The sequence below is a fragment of the Neophocaena asiaeorientalis genome, unplaced genomic scaffold, assembly GCF_003031525.2.
Source record: "Neophocaena asiaeorientalis asiaeorientalis breed wild unplaced genomic scaffold, Neophocaena_asiaeorientalis_V1.1 scaffold40, whole genome shotgun sequence".
Classification (NCBI taxonomy): domain Eukaryota; kingdom Metazoa; phylum Chordata; class Mammalia; order Artiodactyla; family Phocoenidae; genus Neophocaena; species Neophocaena asiaeorientalis.
In genome coordinates this window covers 4706947-4724363 of record NW_020185335.1, presented here as the reverse complement: position 1 = coordinate 4724363, position 17417 = coordinate 4706947, and the positions used below count along the sequence as shown (strand labels likewise).

Below are 17417 nucleotides of genomic sequence, written 5' to 3'. Positions count from 1 at the left end.
CAGTCCTGTAACTCAGCCCCAGCCCTCCCAGCTGCAGTTCAGCAGCTGGGCAGCAGCCAATGTTGGTGTGACTGCAGATCTTAAAGTAGCCCCATCACCTGGCCCCAGGCCCTCACAGCTGCGGTTAGGGAGCAGTCTTGCCAGGATACACGTCATACCCTGCCCCCAGAGGTAGGCCCTCAAACCTTAGTCTGTCTATGGATATAGAAGTGGTCCTGGAACCCAGCTCCACAACCTCTCAGCTGCAGACCAGGAACAGCCCTGCCCACTCAGGGACACGGAGGGAGACACACCCACCCTGAAGTGGCCCTGTAACTGGGTTCCAGCCCTTCCCAGCCACAATCCGAGAGCAGTCCCACCTGCCCTGGGACCTGGTAGGAGACATGTGCCTCCATGCCCCTGAAGGCAGCAGGCCTGCAGACCTTGTCCCAGCTATGGACCCTGAAGCACCCCTATGAATCAGTTCTGGCTCCTCTCAGACACAGTCTGGGACTAAACCTGCCTGCCCAGGGACCTTCCCACTGATGCTTCTTCAAATGCACAGACAACAGCGCAAGGCTACTTAGATCACGAAAAATCAGGCAAACATGACACCACCAAAGGACACTAATAAATTTCCAGTAATTGACCCCAAAGAAATGAAGGTCTCTGGCCTAACAATTCAAAATAATCATCTTAAGGAAGCTCAATGAGATACAGATAACTAAACAAAATCAGGAAAGCAATGTATGAATAAAATGAGAAGCGTAACATTTCCAAGCAGTCTTTTGATGAGATGCAGCTCAGAACTTTCCCCCTTGAGGACAAAGGTGGAAGATTTTATACATCAGTTCTCATCTTCTGTCGGTCAAGGTAGCCTCACAGGTAGGCAGCAGTGCCCATACCACCATCTGAATTTATGGTGCCCAGTGGGTTCCCTGGAAGCAGATCATCCCTCAGCATCAGAGGAGCCACAGGGCAGGAAGCTGCAGGTAAGTGGTACCACCCAATGTGAGACCCTGCTACACCTGTGGGAAGTTGAACTTGGTCCTGGTTGGAGAAAGAGGTGGGGCTGAGAAGATGTGTTGCCAAAGAGGTGTCCAACACACAACAGCACATCTGTAATTATAATAGTCTCTAATATGAGTGAATACAAAAAATATGGTCTTCTACTGTTAGCTATAGTCACACTTCCGCTCCATCCTCTCCTAGGTAAGATGCTCAAGATACTTACGTATGGATCAGACAAGAAAGCTCTAGGCCCTGCTTTCACTGCTTCTCTGGTTATGCAACCCCCCATGCTTTCAGAACACATGTGCACCCCAGCCGAGAGAGAGCATCTCAGGCGGAGGCCAAGTCCAACCCCCTTCACACATGTATGCCAATATTTTGTTCACGAGAAGAGAGTGGCTTTTAACTTTCCTTCCTTGTTTGTCCTTGACAGGGTTTGGTATCAAGGTTATGCTGGTCTCATAGAAAGAGTTGGGGAGTATTTTGACTTTTTTTCTGTCTTCTGGAAGAGAATGTGTAAGATTCGAGTCGTAGCTCCCTTAAAAGTGTATGGAAGAATTCACATATGAATTCATTTTAGCCTGGAGTTTTCTGTTGGAGCATGTGAATTATGGATTTACTACCTTTACCTGACAGAGGAACATTTAAATTTTATTTTATTTCTTGGGCACAATTTTTCAGACTGCATTTTTCAAATAATTTGTTCAATTCATTAAAATTTTCACAATTATTAGCAGGAAGTCTGTTAAAATATCCTCTTATTACGTTTTTGTCTTACTGATTGTCTGTATCGCATATTTTCTATTTCATTGATTGATGCACTGTTCTTTTATTCCTTTCCTTTTCCTTACTTTGGGTTTAATCTGTTGCCCTTTCTAATTTCTTGAGAAACTGAGTAAGTAGGCAATGCATGAGTTATTAATATTTAGCTTTCCTTCTTCTGTATTATGTGCAGTTAAGGTTATCAATTTGATCTAAGCTGCATCTCACAATTCTGACCTATAGTATTTTGTCATCAGTGAGTTTAAACGTTCCCTAATTTCCACCGAGATTTCTTTTTGAGAAGTGTGTTAATTAAATTCCACACCTTTCTGAGTTTTTAAGTATTTTTTAATTATTGATTTCTAGCTTAATTCAACTGTACTAGGGCACCTACTCTGCATGATATAAATCCTTCGAGATTTGTTGAAACAATTTTTATGGCGCCAAATAAATTTAAGTGAATATTCTAGGTACTCTGGATAAGAATGTGTATTCTGCAGTATTTGGAGGCAGCGGTTTATATATGCTACTCATTATATAAATATAAATTACATATGTAAATATTTTGTCAAATTTGTTAACTGCTGTTAAAATCTGTATTTCCACTGATCTTTTCTTTGGCATACTTCTTAAATAAGCTACAGAGAGAGAAATATTAAAAACCTCTATGTTTAGTGTTTCAATCTGTAATGTCTATTTCTCCTATTATTTCTGTCCATTTTTCTTTCTGTATTTTGAGGCTCTATTATTTCATGTAGAAAATGTCAGACTCACTATATGGTATTTCCTTTTTCTCCAGGATCTTTGACCCTGAAGGCCTGGCTATCTTGGTTTTTCTCAGGTATCTTCAAGCGGTTAACACTTTCTAGCTGGTTTACTTCTTTATAGAAAGGCAGCTAACTCTTATGGGCTGAGCGCGTCTCCACCCCTACCTCCCAAATTCATACACTGAAGCCATACACCGCAATGTGACGGTATTTGGGACCTTGCAGAGGTGGTTAGGTTTAGATTAGGTCTTTAGAGTGGGACCCCCCTGATGGATTAGTGACCTTATAAGAAAAGGAAGACAGATCTTTCTCTCCCTCCCCACATGCAAACACCAAGGAAAGGCCACGTGAGCACACGGCAGGAAAGAGGCTGCTGCAAGGCAGGACAGGCTCTCGCCAGGAACAGAATCTGCTGACACCCTGATCTTGGGCTTTCCAGCCTCCAGAACTGTAAGGAAAAAAGGTCTGTTGTTTAAGCCACCTCGTTTGTTGTGTTTTATTATATGTCTGAAGCTAGGGTTTAGACTAGAGCTCAAACACTAGCTTTTCTAAATTATTCACAAAGCCAGCCACCTTGCTAGCCACCTTGCCAGTTCCTTTAACGGGAGGTAAGACAAAGCCTCAGGTAAATTTTTATCATCCAGTTTCCTGGGAGACCAGGCTGTGTGTGGGACTTCACTTGAAGTTGCTTTCTTCCCCTTGCTAATCCAGCTTCTTATACTCCCTCTCTGTCTTCTCCTGGGAACCATCCCCTAATAAACCTTTAGCACCACAATTGTTGGTCCAGGCTGTGCTTTTGGGAGAACTCAACCCAATACATCACCCAACTGCATACTCACTGTTTATTTTCACTGTACCTACATGTGAAATTTTCCTCCTCAACAGAATGAAAAATATTAGATATACACAAAGAAGTGTAACCTATATATTAATGATAATTTTAAATTTTATGAATGTATTTTAACTGACTAAATTTAAGTTCCTGTATCAATTTCAATAGGTTCATATTTATAACTTGAATTCCTATATTTTATGACAGTTGAAGACATTTCCTAAGCCAGGCACATTCTGTGTCTTCTAGTTTGAGAGGACTTAGAAGGACAGTCTGCCTTAAGATTCTCCCCATCTTCTTGAAAAGCCATCAATGTCACTCACTCACATGCTTTGAAAATCTCCATTATTAGAGTGAGTCAAAAGGAAAAGAGATGGTGCCTACAGAATATTATAAATAAAAAGAGTACATTGTCATACAATTTAGAGATCCTCAAATTCAACCCCATACTTTTACAGGAAAGGAAAAAAAGAGAGGAAATGTCTTTTCCCCAAGACCACCCACAATTTAGTATTATAACCTAGGTTTTGTGATTCCAAAACCAGCATTTTTTGTCGCTATAAATTACTTAGGATCAGCTACATGGCACATTCACTAGGCTTACATTATCAAACTGATTTAGAGCTGAAGAAAGCATGGTACAGGGCAGACAAGGACAATAAAGGGTAAGACTGAGGGAGTAGCAAGAAGAGATCAGAAGAGAGTAGAACATGTTCTTAAGGAAGAGGGCCCAGAAGCGAGAGCTACATCCAAAGTAAGAGAGAACCAAACATTCAGGAGGACAATCGCCTCTGGCATTAAATCAAATGAACTGATGGAAGAAAAGAAGTGATTCTATATTAATCCCAGAAGTGAGAGCAAACTCTCCTATACTTTAATGAATACAGTACAAGGGCTTCCCTAGTGGCGCAGTGGTTGAGAGTCCGCCTGCTGATGCAGGGGACACGGGTTCGTGCCCCGGTCCGGGAAGATCCCACATGCCGCGGAGCAGCTGGGCCCGTGAGCCATGGCTGCTGAGCCTGTGCGTCCGCAGCCTGTGCTCCACAACGGGAGAGGCCACAGCAGTGAGAAGCCCGCGTATCGCAAAAAAAAAAAAAAAGTCTCTTTTTATGGTCTATTGGCCATTTCAGAACTTTGGAAATGTAATGGTCAATTCATTAGAAAGAAACATCTAAGTCGTTGGTGATAGATATGGGCTAATACTTATTTGTAGTTGATTAATACTGGGATTCCAAAATTTTGAGATCCCTGATTTAACTCATTCATTAGAATTATAATGCTGTTAAATCCAATTACTACAAAAAAATTGCTGAGGATCCAAAAACAGTCAGATGATTCTGAACTGTGAGCTTTCTTTGAATATTATCCTTTGTATGGTCAGGGCCCTGACTTGTGTATTTTAGACTTCATTCAAACAGGAAACTTACATTTACTATTGGGCTGTAAAATTTTTTGAGTTGTATACTGAACTGTGAAAGTGCATCTATATTATGGACATTGATTGAGAAAGTTACTTTCACAGTAAATGCACCATTTAAATATGGTGATCTTCATCATATGAAAGACATAAATCCTGCTGGATTTCATTTGCCTGGCAAGATATACAAATATTTGGAAAGTAAAATGTATTTTCTTTAATAGGAAGGGAAGGAAGACTTCCTTGCTCTTTTGAAAGGAAAATTGATTTTTGTCTATTCTGCTTATTAAATATTTTACCAATTTATTAATTATTGTAACAAATGTCTGCCCTTAATATATAAAATTCTTGTGCAGAGTAATTAAAAACTAAAGATAAATGCTCAAAAAAAAAATTCTTTGACCCTGCTTTGCTCTATAATTAATCAAGAATAAAAAGACTCTCTTACCAGAGTTATAAGGATGCCTGAATTTTGAGATTACCTTTGTATAAATAAAGTATATATTTGGCCTGTGAGGTTTGCTAAAGTGGGGTTAATTGGCAGGACACACTCTGAAACTGTTTAACGTTCTCTTGGGACTGTGCTTTTGTAATTCTTGTGGTTACACCACAGTGCCGTGATCATTTTCAATAAAGCCAAAACCACTTCAGTATTATCCCTATTCTTCCAAAAGAAAGCTAGAGAATTAAAGCATAGAGATTAAGTATTTCTTCCGTCTTTAAAAAAGTAAGAGACAAATGTAAAATAGATAGCTAGTGGGAAGTAGCCGCATAACACAGGGAGATCAGCTTGATGCTTTGTGACCACCTAGAGGGGTGGGATAGGGAGGGTGGGAGGGAGACGCAAGAGGGAGGAGATATGGGGATATATGTAAACATATAGCTGATTCACTTTGTTATACAGCAGAAACTAACACAACGTTGTAAAGCAATTATACTCCAATAAAGATGTTAAAAAATAAATTTTAAAAAATTACTTCCTACTTAAAAAAATGAATTTAAAAACGTCTTCCTAAAAATAAATTAATTTTAAAAAAAAGTAAGGTTGTAATGATTTAAACCCAGGAATGGTGAATTGATCCAGATAAGTCTAACACCAAAGTGTTCACTCTTCACCTAAAATGTCATGATCCACTGGCGGGAGTACAAAGGAGAGAAGCAGAGCAGGTTAACTAAGGTTCAAGTGTGCTGGAGAAGCTTGCATCCTGTGACTACAGGGGTGACTCCCAGGTATCTAACTATTCAGGAATTTTTGTCAGGTCTAAGCGCTCTCATCCTAACATTAAGAACTGTACATCTCCTAATCTCAGAGATCAATTAAGGCAAGACAGAAAAATAGGGCAAAGCTAATACCAAGTCGGGCACTTACAGCCTGACTCAGCATGGAGGTGTGGGACGCTTGCAATTCAGGTAGTTATTCAGGCCGAGAGCTTACTCAGGCACATCGCATCCTGGATGTGATGGGAAGCAGCTGATATGGAAGCAAATAAACTGTTGGCATCTTTTGTTCTCTAGCCAACTCTATAAAAACAGGGGGTCACCAATGCAGTCAATTCTCCACACTCAGTTCGTGAGGCTCACCTGCCCCATTTCTGGTCCTGGGGACCATCAGGTACATTTCAGACCTACACCCACCATGCCAATGAGGCTCTCCTTTTCTGAGGCCTGAGTTTTTTCAGTCCTGAGCAAAATTCATCTCTTATTCTTTTCCTCATAAAGTACTGGTTATCAAATATATTAATTTTATCATTTTAAATGTGATAATTATAAACGATTATATGCAATATGTTTAATGGCAAGAAACATTTACCTCATCTATCCTCTTAAGCACTGACATGCACCATGAATATCTTTGGGATTTAACTCTGGGATTTTAATTTAAGCATAATAGTTACATGCAAAGAAGCACAATGATTTAGGGCAGTAAAAATTGCCAAATAGGACTTCCCTGGTGGCCCAGTGGTTAAGAATCTGCCTGCCAATGCAGGGTACATGGGTTCAAGCCCTGGTCGGGGAAGATCCCACATGCCATGGAGCAACAAAGCCTGTGCGCCATAACTACTGAGCTTGTGCTCTAGAGCCCACAAGCCACAACTACTGAGCCCGTTTGCCACAACTACCAAGTCCACATGCCGCAACTACTGAAGCCCGCACGCCTAGAGCCGGTGCTCCACAACAAGAGAAGCCACCGCAGTGAGAAGCCCGCGCAGTGCTCACCACAACTAGAGGAAAGCCCACGCGCAGCAACAAAGACCCAATAAAGCCAAAAAAAGAGAAAAACAATCGCCAAATAATGCTGTATAGAATGTTATAATTTTCCTCACTAGAAGTACATCCAGAATGAGAGTTCTCCCTGTCAAGTAACTAAATATGCTGATTTCTCTACAGATAGATGCTTGATTTTAACAGCAAACCCTATAGGCATGAGGAAAGCATTGCTTTATAAGCATTTAGAGTAGAAGGGCTTAGCTGTGGATAAATAAAACAGACAATGGGAAAATATAGACATACATTCCACTTTTTAGCAAAAGAGGAAATATTTTGATCTTACAGAATAGAGGAGAGAAAACTCACAGTATTGGTCACTTATGGAAGCAACCTGCTATTTAATTAAACATATGTACATATATATGTTTACATTCACACATACAAATATTTTGTTTTTGCTGTGTACCACCGTTTTATTTACTGCATTATACAAGCACATCAGTTTGCAATAACCCATTTCCAAGGTTTCCCAAGTACATGAAAATAAAAAAAAATCCATTTGGATTATAATGCAACTTCAGGAACAGTTCTACATATATGGCTTCTTATATTCTGCCCTAAGAACACACTTGGACCATCAAATGGCACACTAGAACCTGTCTGAACTGTACACTGATAACAGCAACGATTTAAGATGCTGAATGTAATTCAAAGTACACTGAAACTGCAAAACTGGGACTAATATACAAGGGCAGAGAGATTTAATTCCATTACAAAGCCGGTATTAGTAGCAATTGGTCTTTGTTTGTTTGTGTGGTTTACAGTTAATTTTGGGTCACACGTCTCCGAGCTATGAAATCTGTCAGGTTCAAATTGAGATGCATCTTCCCAGTGCAAAAAAAGTACAAAAGAAGTCACTTACCCAGTGGCACTTGTACTAGCTTCCCAGGGCTGCTATAACAAAGTGTCACTAACTGCACAGCTTAATAGCATTTACTCTCTCACAGTTTTGGAGGTTAGAAGTCCAAAACTGAGGTGTCAGCAAGGCCATGCTCCCTTTGCGGGCTTCAGAGAAAAATTCTCCCCCTGGTGCTTGCTGGCAATGTTTGACATTTCTTGGTTTGTAGCTACATCATTTCAATTTCTGCTTCCATCTTCTCATGGACTTCTTCCCTCTGTCTCCTCTGTCTCTGTGTCTCTGTGTACCTCTTTCCCCTTAGAAGGACACCAGTCACTGGATTTAGGGCCCAGCCTAATCCATTATTACCTCATCCTGATTATACCTGCATAGACCCTAGATCTAAACAAGGTCACATTCTCAGGTACTAGGTGTTAAGAATTGAATATATTGTTTAGGGGGACACAATTCAACTCACAGAAATCTACCCTTTGCTCATGTCATCATCATGCAAAATACATTCACCCCATCCCAAAATCCCCAAAAGTTTTAACCCATTCTAGCATCAACTCTAAGTCCAAAATCTCATCTAAATACAATCAACACAAGAAATCCTAAATCTTATCTTCCAAACCATCTGAATTAGACGTAAGTGAGACTCTGGGTATGGTACATCCTGAGGAAAACCTCCATCTGTGGACTGTGAAACTAGAAAACAAATTATCTGCTTTCAAAATACAATAATGGGACAGTCATAGGATAGACATTCCCATTCCCAAAGGGAGAAACTGAAAGGAATAAAGGGGTTATGGGTCCAAAGCAAGTCTGAAACCCAGCAGAGCAAATTCCAGTAAGTCTCAAGGCCCGAGTATAATCCTCTGTGGCTTGATGCTCTGCCCCCTGGTCCTGCAGAGGCCCCACTGGCCCCAGACTCAGGACCCATGGAGACCTTGCTGGCCTAGCTTCCGTCTCTTTCAGTCTAGGCAAGTAGTGTTTCTGCTAGGATAAAATTCTCAAAAACTGCCTCCTATGCAATTGACAGAAGTGTGTCCTCCACAGATCTTTCTGGATAACCCCAGCTGTATTCCAGGGTTCAGGTAAGATGATGGACTGCATTCATGAGTCACACTCCTAATCTCTTTAGCAAAATGAGCCCACATCTTTGATGTTCTCTCTAGAGCATTTTTTGCAGTATAGATAGGCTGAGAGATTTCCAACTCATCAAATTCTGGTTCCTTTTTCGCTTAACAGCTCCTTCCTCCATTTATTCCTTTCCTCCGGTGTTTTACTATAAGCTGCAAGGAGAAACCAGGGCACATCTTCCATATGTTGCTTGGAAACATTCTGAGGTAAATATCAAGCTCATCACTTACAAATTCTCCTTTCCACCCAACACTAGAACACAACTCATTCCACTTTCCCACCACTTTATTACCAGGATTGCCTTCCCTCCAGTGTCTCATAATATGACCCTCTTTTCTCTTGGAGAGCTCTCCAGAAGCACTTTATCCTCCACATTTCCACCAACAGTAGTCTCTTCAAGGCAATCTAGGATTTTTCTATCACACACCTGAAAATTCTTCCAACCTCTGCCCATTACCCAATTCCAAAGCCACTTCCATATTTTTAAATATTTGTTTCAGTAGCACTAAACTTACAGTTCCAAAATATATATTAGTTTCCTATGGTGGCTGTAACGAAGTATCCCAAACTGGCTTAAAGTAACAGAAATTTATTCCCTCACTGTTCTGGAGACCCAAAGTCCAAAATCAAGGTGTCACAGTCACGCATCCTCTAAAAGATCCTTCTTCCCAGCTTCTGGTGGTTACTGGCAAACCTTGGAATTCCTTGGCTTGTAGCTGCATTACTTGAATTTCTGCTTCTGTCTTCACCTGGCCTTCTTGTCTCTGTCTTCTCTGTTCCTGTGTCTCCAAATCTCATTCTCCTTATAAAGCCTTATCTGGAGCCCACCTTAATCCAATATGACCTTATCTTAACTTGATCACATCTGCAAAGACTCTAGGGCTAAATAAGGTCACATTCATAGGTATCAGGGTTAAGATGTGAATGTATCCTTTTGAAGGACACATTTCAACCCACAATGGAATTAAGTGACAAAATTAAATTAATATACCTCAAAAAAAGTAAATTTTCTTCTTCCCTACTGGTAGAAATGGACATTTAACTGTAGTCTTTTTCTGATTTCCTTTCCCCATTACAGGGCCTAGTCATTATCACAGTGTTACCCAGGGCACTTCTTATCTCACAGATGGAAAGCAGTGGGTTGTTGAGCTTGATTCCTCATTTCTTGCTTTTCTGTTCTTTGGCTCTAAGTTTTCCAGATTCCATAGCAAAAAGGTAACCCTATCTGTGTTTCTAGGATACCAGGATCTTTATTTGCTGATTCAGTTTATTTATACATGACCTGCTGACTTAGCTGAACACCCTTCCATAGCCTGATTTAAATAACACAAGGAATGTCAGCATACTAATATAATATACAGCCTTTAATAAATCATTCAAAATCTGATATTCTCTTGTGAACACTTCGTGTAATTAATAGGTAAAAAAAGAAAAACTAAATAAAAAAGAAAAATGTAATCAAGCAGGTTGACAACCAGCAAAAGATAATTAAAACGATCCTGTTGTGTTTCTCCATTTCATCAACATGCAAATGAGATTCATGAAGTTTAATACTGTGTTTCACCAAGAGCCATAGAAATGAGTTAAGAATGAAAATGAAAAAAAAAAAAAAGAATGAAAATGAGTCCTACTGATAGAGACTCCTGATGAGTATATAAATTAATGAAAAATATGATTTGATCAAATCAATAACATATTATATATATACATATAGAGAGAGAGATTTATTGAACCTCAACAAATGAAAATAAAGATAAATAGTTATATTAAATTTTGTATCTCTTTTGATGGGCCAAATCCTATGAAACCTTATTATAACTCAAATGGAGTGGTGGTAAATGCTAAACTCTGCTTTACTTTAAAAAGAACTATAAGATAGAAACTTCATTCTAAGGTCAGTGTTGTGATGACAGCATTCCTATGGAAAGGACCATTGGTTCAGGATCTGGACTGACCCCCACAGGGCTAGGAAATCCCACTTGCCTGTGGTAAGGGATTCAGAATTGAAAATAGGAAGAGATAGTCCAATGTGACAATAACTTTCACTATAAGGCAAATAAATGTAACAGACAAGAATTATCTACACAAATATATTCAAAGCCCACAAAATTCTCCATTTGATACAAGGATCTCAGTTATTACTCTCCAATGATATTCTCACACTAAGAAACACAAAGTTATGGCAATTATATCTAATTTAAAAAAAAGAAACACACATAGAGGACTGTATCAAATAATATCAGATAAAATTTTTTAAATAAACCCATGCTACAGAGTTAGATATTTATAACATGGACCATATGGCAACACACACATACACACACACACACAATCTATTTGTTATGTCCAATGTTCAATGTACTCAAACATTAAACAACAGCACAAAGGATAAGATCAAGGAGTAAAATTAGAAGAAGTAGCTGCAGCATGTGAGAAGGGAATAATAAATGAGTGAATCACGGTTTTAATAATATATGATGTCAGTGTCATTTTTTATGGTTGTTAAAAATATTTTCTTTGTTAGTATTGCCAATCCTCTTTCCATAGAACGCATGAGCAGATGGGTTTTGCCTTAGCATATTATAGAAAGGGATAATAACGATACCTTGTCTTTAAGTGCAGAGAGTTTTGAAATTCTCTTATATCTATAGCAAGTTGCCATTTAATTATCTGCACTTTTCTTTAAACATACTCAAGCAATCAAACACAACCTACCTAAGAGATAGTCAACAATACGAACTGAGTATTCCTAAAGGAGCACGAAAGCTTATTAACTTCCCATTCCTCAACAGGAGAGAAAGTCATGTCATTCATTTCGAGAATTAACTAAACTTAGGGATGATTACTGTTAAATAACTAGCAACTTTTAAAATCGCTTCTTGCAAACTTCCTTGCTTATCTTGAAATAGAGGGCCAATTAAATTTTCATGGCTACTGTATACATCATGATTGTATATTGTTGTAGAAAAGTATATTTTAGGATCAGGATGGCAGAGTAGGAAGACCCTGAACTCACCTCCTCCCACACACACACCACAATAACAACTACTTAGAAAGTAACTGTCAGGGCTTCCCTGGTGGTGCAGTGGTTAAGAATCCGCCTGCCAATGCAGGAGACATGGGTTCGAGCCTGGGCCCGGGAAGATCCCACATGCCGCGGAGCAACTAAGCCCGTGCACCACAACTACTGAGCCTGCGCTCTAGAGCCCGCGAGCCACAACTACTGAAGCCTGTGTGCCTAGAGCCCGTGCTCTGCAACAAGAGAAGCCACCGCAATGAGAAGCCTGTGCACCAAAACGAAGAATAGCCCCCACTTGCCGCAACTAGAGAAAGACCTCATGCAGCAATGAAGACCCAATGCAGCTAAAAATAAATAAATTTATTAAAGAAAAGAAAGTAACTATTTATGAGAACAACATGAAGATAAGAAAAGATTTTCCACAACTAAAATATAAAGAAAAAGCCACAACAAGACAGGTAGAAGGGACAGAGATGGAGTCTAGTCAGTAACCCCAGCACAGGATCAGTGACCCACAAACATGAGGGAAATCATAGCAACAGAGGTCCTCCGTGAGGGGCATGGTGTTCAAGCCACACATAGGGCTCCCAGCCCAGGGATCCTGCACAGGGAAAAAGAGGTCCCAGAAGTCAACCTTTGAAAACCAGCAGGGCGTATGTTTGGAAGAGCCAGAGGGCATTGGAAAACAGAGACTCCACTCTTAAAGGGTGTGCAGAAAATCTCACATACTCCAAGTCCCAGTGTAGAGGCAGTAGTTTGAAAGGCACCTGAGTCAGACTCACTTAATGCCCGTGGAGAGCTTCCCAGAGAGACAGGAGGCAGCTGAGACTCCCCTGGGTAATGAGACACTGGTGGTGGCCATTTTTGGAATCTCCTTCTACTGAGCTGACACCAGCACTTGCAAGTGTCATTCTGGAATCCTCTCTCTAGCCTATTAGTGCCAGGAGCCGACAACACTCACCAGTGGGCCCACAACAGCCATGCACCACCAGGTCACATAGCCAGCCAGGTTGGGGGTTAGCCCCACCTGCCAGCCCGCCCACCTGCCGTAACAAAAGGGCACATGCAGCCCACACAGGAGACACCCCTGGAGCATCTAGGTCTGATGGTCAGAGGGGAGTGTGCTGCTGGCCCAGAGGACATCTCCTATGGAAGACCACTTCAAAAAGACTGGGAGATGTAATGGAACTACCTAATACATAGAAATAAACACAGAGAATTAGGGTAAATGACGAGACAAAGATATCTGTTCCAAATGAAAGAATAAGACAAAACCTCAGGAAAAGAACTAAATGAAACAGAGATAAGTAATCTACCCAATAAAGAATTCAAGATAATGATCATAAAGATGTTCACCAATCTTGGGAGAATGGATGAACAGAGTGAGAACTTCAACAAAGAGTTAGAAAATTTAAGAAGAAATAAGAGCTGGAGAATAAAACAACTGACGTAAAAAACACACTAGAGGGTATCAATGGTAGATTAAACAATACAGAAGAATGGATCAGTTATCTGGAAGACAGAGTAGTGGAAATCAACCAAACTGAACAGGAAAAAAAAAGTTTTTAATAAAGGTAATTAAGGGACCTCTGACAACATCAAGCATAGGAACATTCACATTATAGGGTCCCAGAGGAAGAAAAGGGAGAAAAAGGACCAGAGAATTTTTGGAAGAAATAACACCCAGAAACTTCCCTAACCTGGGGAAGAAAACAGATATCCAGGTCCAGGAAGCACAGAGTCCCAAACAAGATGAACCCAAAGAGGTCCACACCAAGACACATTATAACTAAAATGGGAAAATTAAAGATTAAAGTGAGAATCTTAAAAGTAGCAAGAGAAGAGCAACTAGAAGGGAACTCCTATAAGACTATCAGCTGACTTTTCAGCAGAAACTTTGCAGGTCAGAAGGGAGTGCATGACATATTCAACGTAATGAAAGGAAAAAAACCTACAACCAAGGGACTTCCTTGGCGGTCCAGAGGTTAAGACTTTGCCTTCCAATGCATGGGGTGTGGGTTCGATCCCTGATTGGGGAGCTAAGATCCCATGTGCCTCACAGCCAAAAAACCAAAACATAAAACAGAAGCAATATTGTAACAAATTCAATAAAGACTTTAAAAATGGTCCACATCAAAAAATCTTAAAACAAAACAAAAACCCTACAACCAAGAATACTCTACCCAGCAAGGTTATCATTCAAGTTTGAAGGACAGGTAGAGTTTGGCAGAGACGCAAAAGCTAAGAGTTCAGCACCACTACACTGGCCTTATAAGAAATGTTAAAGGGACTTCTAAGAAGAAACGAAAAAGCCACAACTAGAAATAAGAAAATTACAAAAGGAAAAAATCTCACTGGTAAAGATAAACATATAGTAAAGGTAGTGGATCAACCACTTATAAAGCTAGTAGGAAAGTTACAAGACAAAAGTAGTAAAATCATCTGTATCTACAATAAGTATTTAAGGGATACACAAAATAAAAAGATATAAAACATGATGTCAAAAACATAAAATGTGGTGGAGGGACTAAAAACATAGAGTTATTAGAATGTGTTCGAGCTTAAGAGATCATCAAATTAAAATAGATACCTATATATAATAAATAATTATATATGAACCTCATAGAACCACAAACCAAAAACCTATAACACATACACACAAAAAAAGAGAAAAAAAATCCAAATATAACATTAAAGACAATCATCATATCAGAAGGGAAGAGAACAAGAAAAGAAGAAAGAACAGAGAAGAACTACAAATATAACCAGAAAACAATTAACAAAATGGCAATAAGTACATTCCTATCAATAATTACTTTAAATGTAAATGGACTAAATGCTCCAGTCAAAAGACATACAGTAGCTGAATAGATTAAAAAAAAAAAAAGACCCATATATATGCTGCCTACAAAAGACTCCTTGCAAACCTAAAGACACTCACAGATTAAAAGTGAGGTGATGGAAAAAGAAATTCCATGCAAATGGAAATAGAAAGCTGAGTTAGCAGTAATTATATCAGACAAAACAGACTAAAACAAAGATTGTGGGCTTCCCTGGTGGCGCAGTGGTTGAGAGTCTGCCTGCCGATGCAGGGGACACGGGTTCGTGCCCCAGTCTGGGAGGATCCCACATGCCACGGAGCGGCTAGGCCCATGAGCCATGGCCGCTGAGCCTGCGTGTCCGGAGCCTGTGCTCCGCAACAGGAGAGGCCACAACAGTGAGAGGCCCGTGTACCACAAAAAAAAAAAGATTGTAATGAGACACAAAGAAGGACATTACAAAATGCTAAAGGGATCAACCCAACAAAGACATAACACTTGTAAATATATATGTACCCAACATAGGAGCACATCCATATATAAAGCAAATATTAACAAGCATAAAGGGAGATATTGACAGTAATACAATAACAGTAAAGGACTTTAACACTCCACTTACGTCAATGGACTGATCATCCAAATGGAAACACTGACCTTAAATGACACATTAGACCAGATGGATTGATATATACAGCACATCTCATCCCAAAATAACAGAATATACATTATCTTCAAGTGCACATGGAACATTCTCCAAGACAGATCACAAGCTAGGCCACAAGAAAAAGTCTCAGTAAATTTAAGAAAACTGACACCATATCAAGCATCTTTTCTGACCATATGAGTATGAGACTAGAAATTAACTACAAGAAAAAAACTAGAAAAAACATAAACACTGGAGTGTAAACAATATGCTACCAAACCACCAATGGGTCATTGAAGAAATCAAAGAGGAAATTTAAAAATACCCTGAGAAAAATGAAAATGGAAATCCATGGCAATACAGGCCTACCTCAGTAAACAAGAAAAATGTCAAATAGACAACCTGAACTTACACGTAAAGGAAGTAGAAAAAGAAGAAAAGAGCCCAAAGTTAGCAGAAGGAAATAATAAAGAGCAGAGCAGTAATTAAAACAAACAAAAAAAGAAACCAAGAAAAAAAGAGACCAATGAAAAAAAGAACTGAGTTTTTTGACAAGATAAACAAAATTGATAAACCTCTAGCTAGACTCACCAAGAAAAAAAGAAGAACCAAACAAATAAAATCAGAAACGAAAGAGGGAAAGTTACAACCAACACCACAGAAATACACAGGATCATAAGAGATCACCACAAATAATTATACAACAAAAAATTGTATAGCATAGAAAAAAATGGATAAATTTCTAGAAACATACCATCTTTAAGAATGAATCAGGAAGAAACAGAAAATCTGAACAGACCAATTACTAGTAATGAAATTGAATCAGTAATCAAAAAACTCCCAACAAACAAAAGTCCAGGACTAGACAGCTTCACAGGTGAATTCCACCAAACATTTAAAGAAGAGTTAACATCTATCATTCTCAAACTATTCCAAAAAATTGAAGAGGAAGGAATACTTCGAAACTCAGTCTAAAAGGCCAGCATCGCCATGATACCAAAACTAGACAAGGACACCACACACACACAGACAAAATTACGAGCCAATATCACTGATGAACATGGATGCAAAAATCAAAATATACAATGCATTAAAAAGGATCATATGCCATGATCAAGTGGGATTTATCCTAAGGATGCAAAAATGGCTCAATACCTGCAAATCAATTGATGTGATAAACCATGTTATATGGTCAATTAATGTACAACAAGGAAGGCAAGAATATACAATGGGGAAAAGACAGCCTCTGCAATAAATGGTGTTGGAAAAATCAGACTACATGCAAAAGAATCAAACTGGACTACTTTCTCACACCATATACAAAAATAAACTCAAAATGGATTAAATACTTCAATGTAAGATCTGAAACCATAAAACTTCTAGAACAAAACATAGGCAGTATGCCCTTTGATATTGGTCTTAGCAATATATTTTTGGATCCCTCTCCTCAAGCAAGAGAAACAAAACCAAAAATAAACAAATGAGACCTAATCAAACTAAAAAGCTTCTGCACAGTGAAGAAAACCATCAACAAAACAAACAGGTAGCCTACTGAATGGGAGAAGATATCTGCAAGTGACATATTCGAATAGGGTTTAATATCCAAAATATACAAAGAACTCATACAGCTCAATATCATAAAAACAACCAATTCAGTTTAAAAATTGGCAGAGGACCTGAATAGACATTTTTTCAAAGAATACATAGAAATGGCCATCATACACCTGAAAACAGGCTCAACACCACTCATCACCAGGGAAATGCAAATCAAAACCACAGTGAGATGTATCTCACACCTGTCAGAATGGCTATCATCCAAAAGGCAAGAAATAACAACTGTCTGCAAGGATGTAGAGAAAGAGGAACCCTGGTGCACTGCTGGTGGGATTAACTGGTGCAGCTGCTATGGAAAACAGTAT

The 17417-nt window shown here is 39.2% G+C and overlaps 1 protein-coding gene across 7 annotated transcripts in view; it reads right to left on the bottom strand.

Annotated features, from left to right (window-relative positions):
* CNTNAP4 (contactin associated protein family member 4) overlaps positions 1–17417 on the bottom strand; it is a 259706-nt gene that overhangs the window by 204512 nt on the left and 37777 nt on the right. The window lies entirely within an intron of this gene.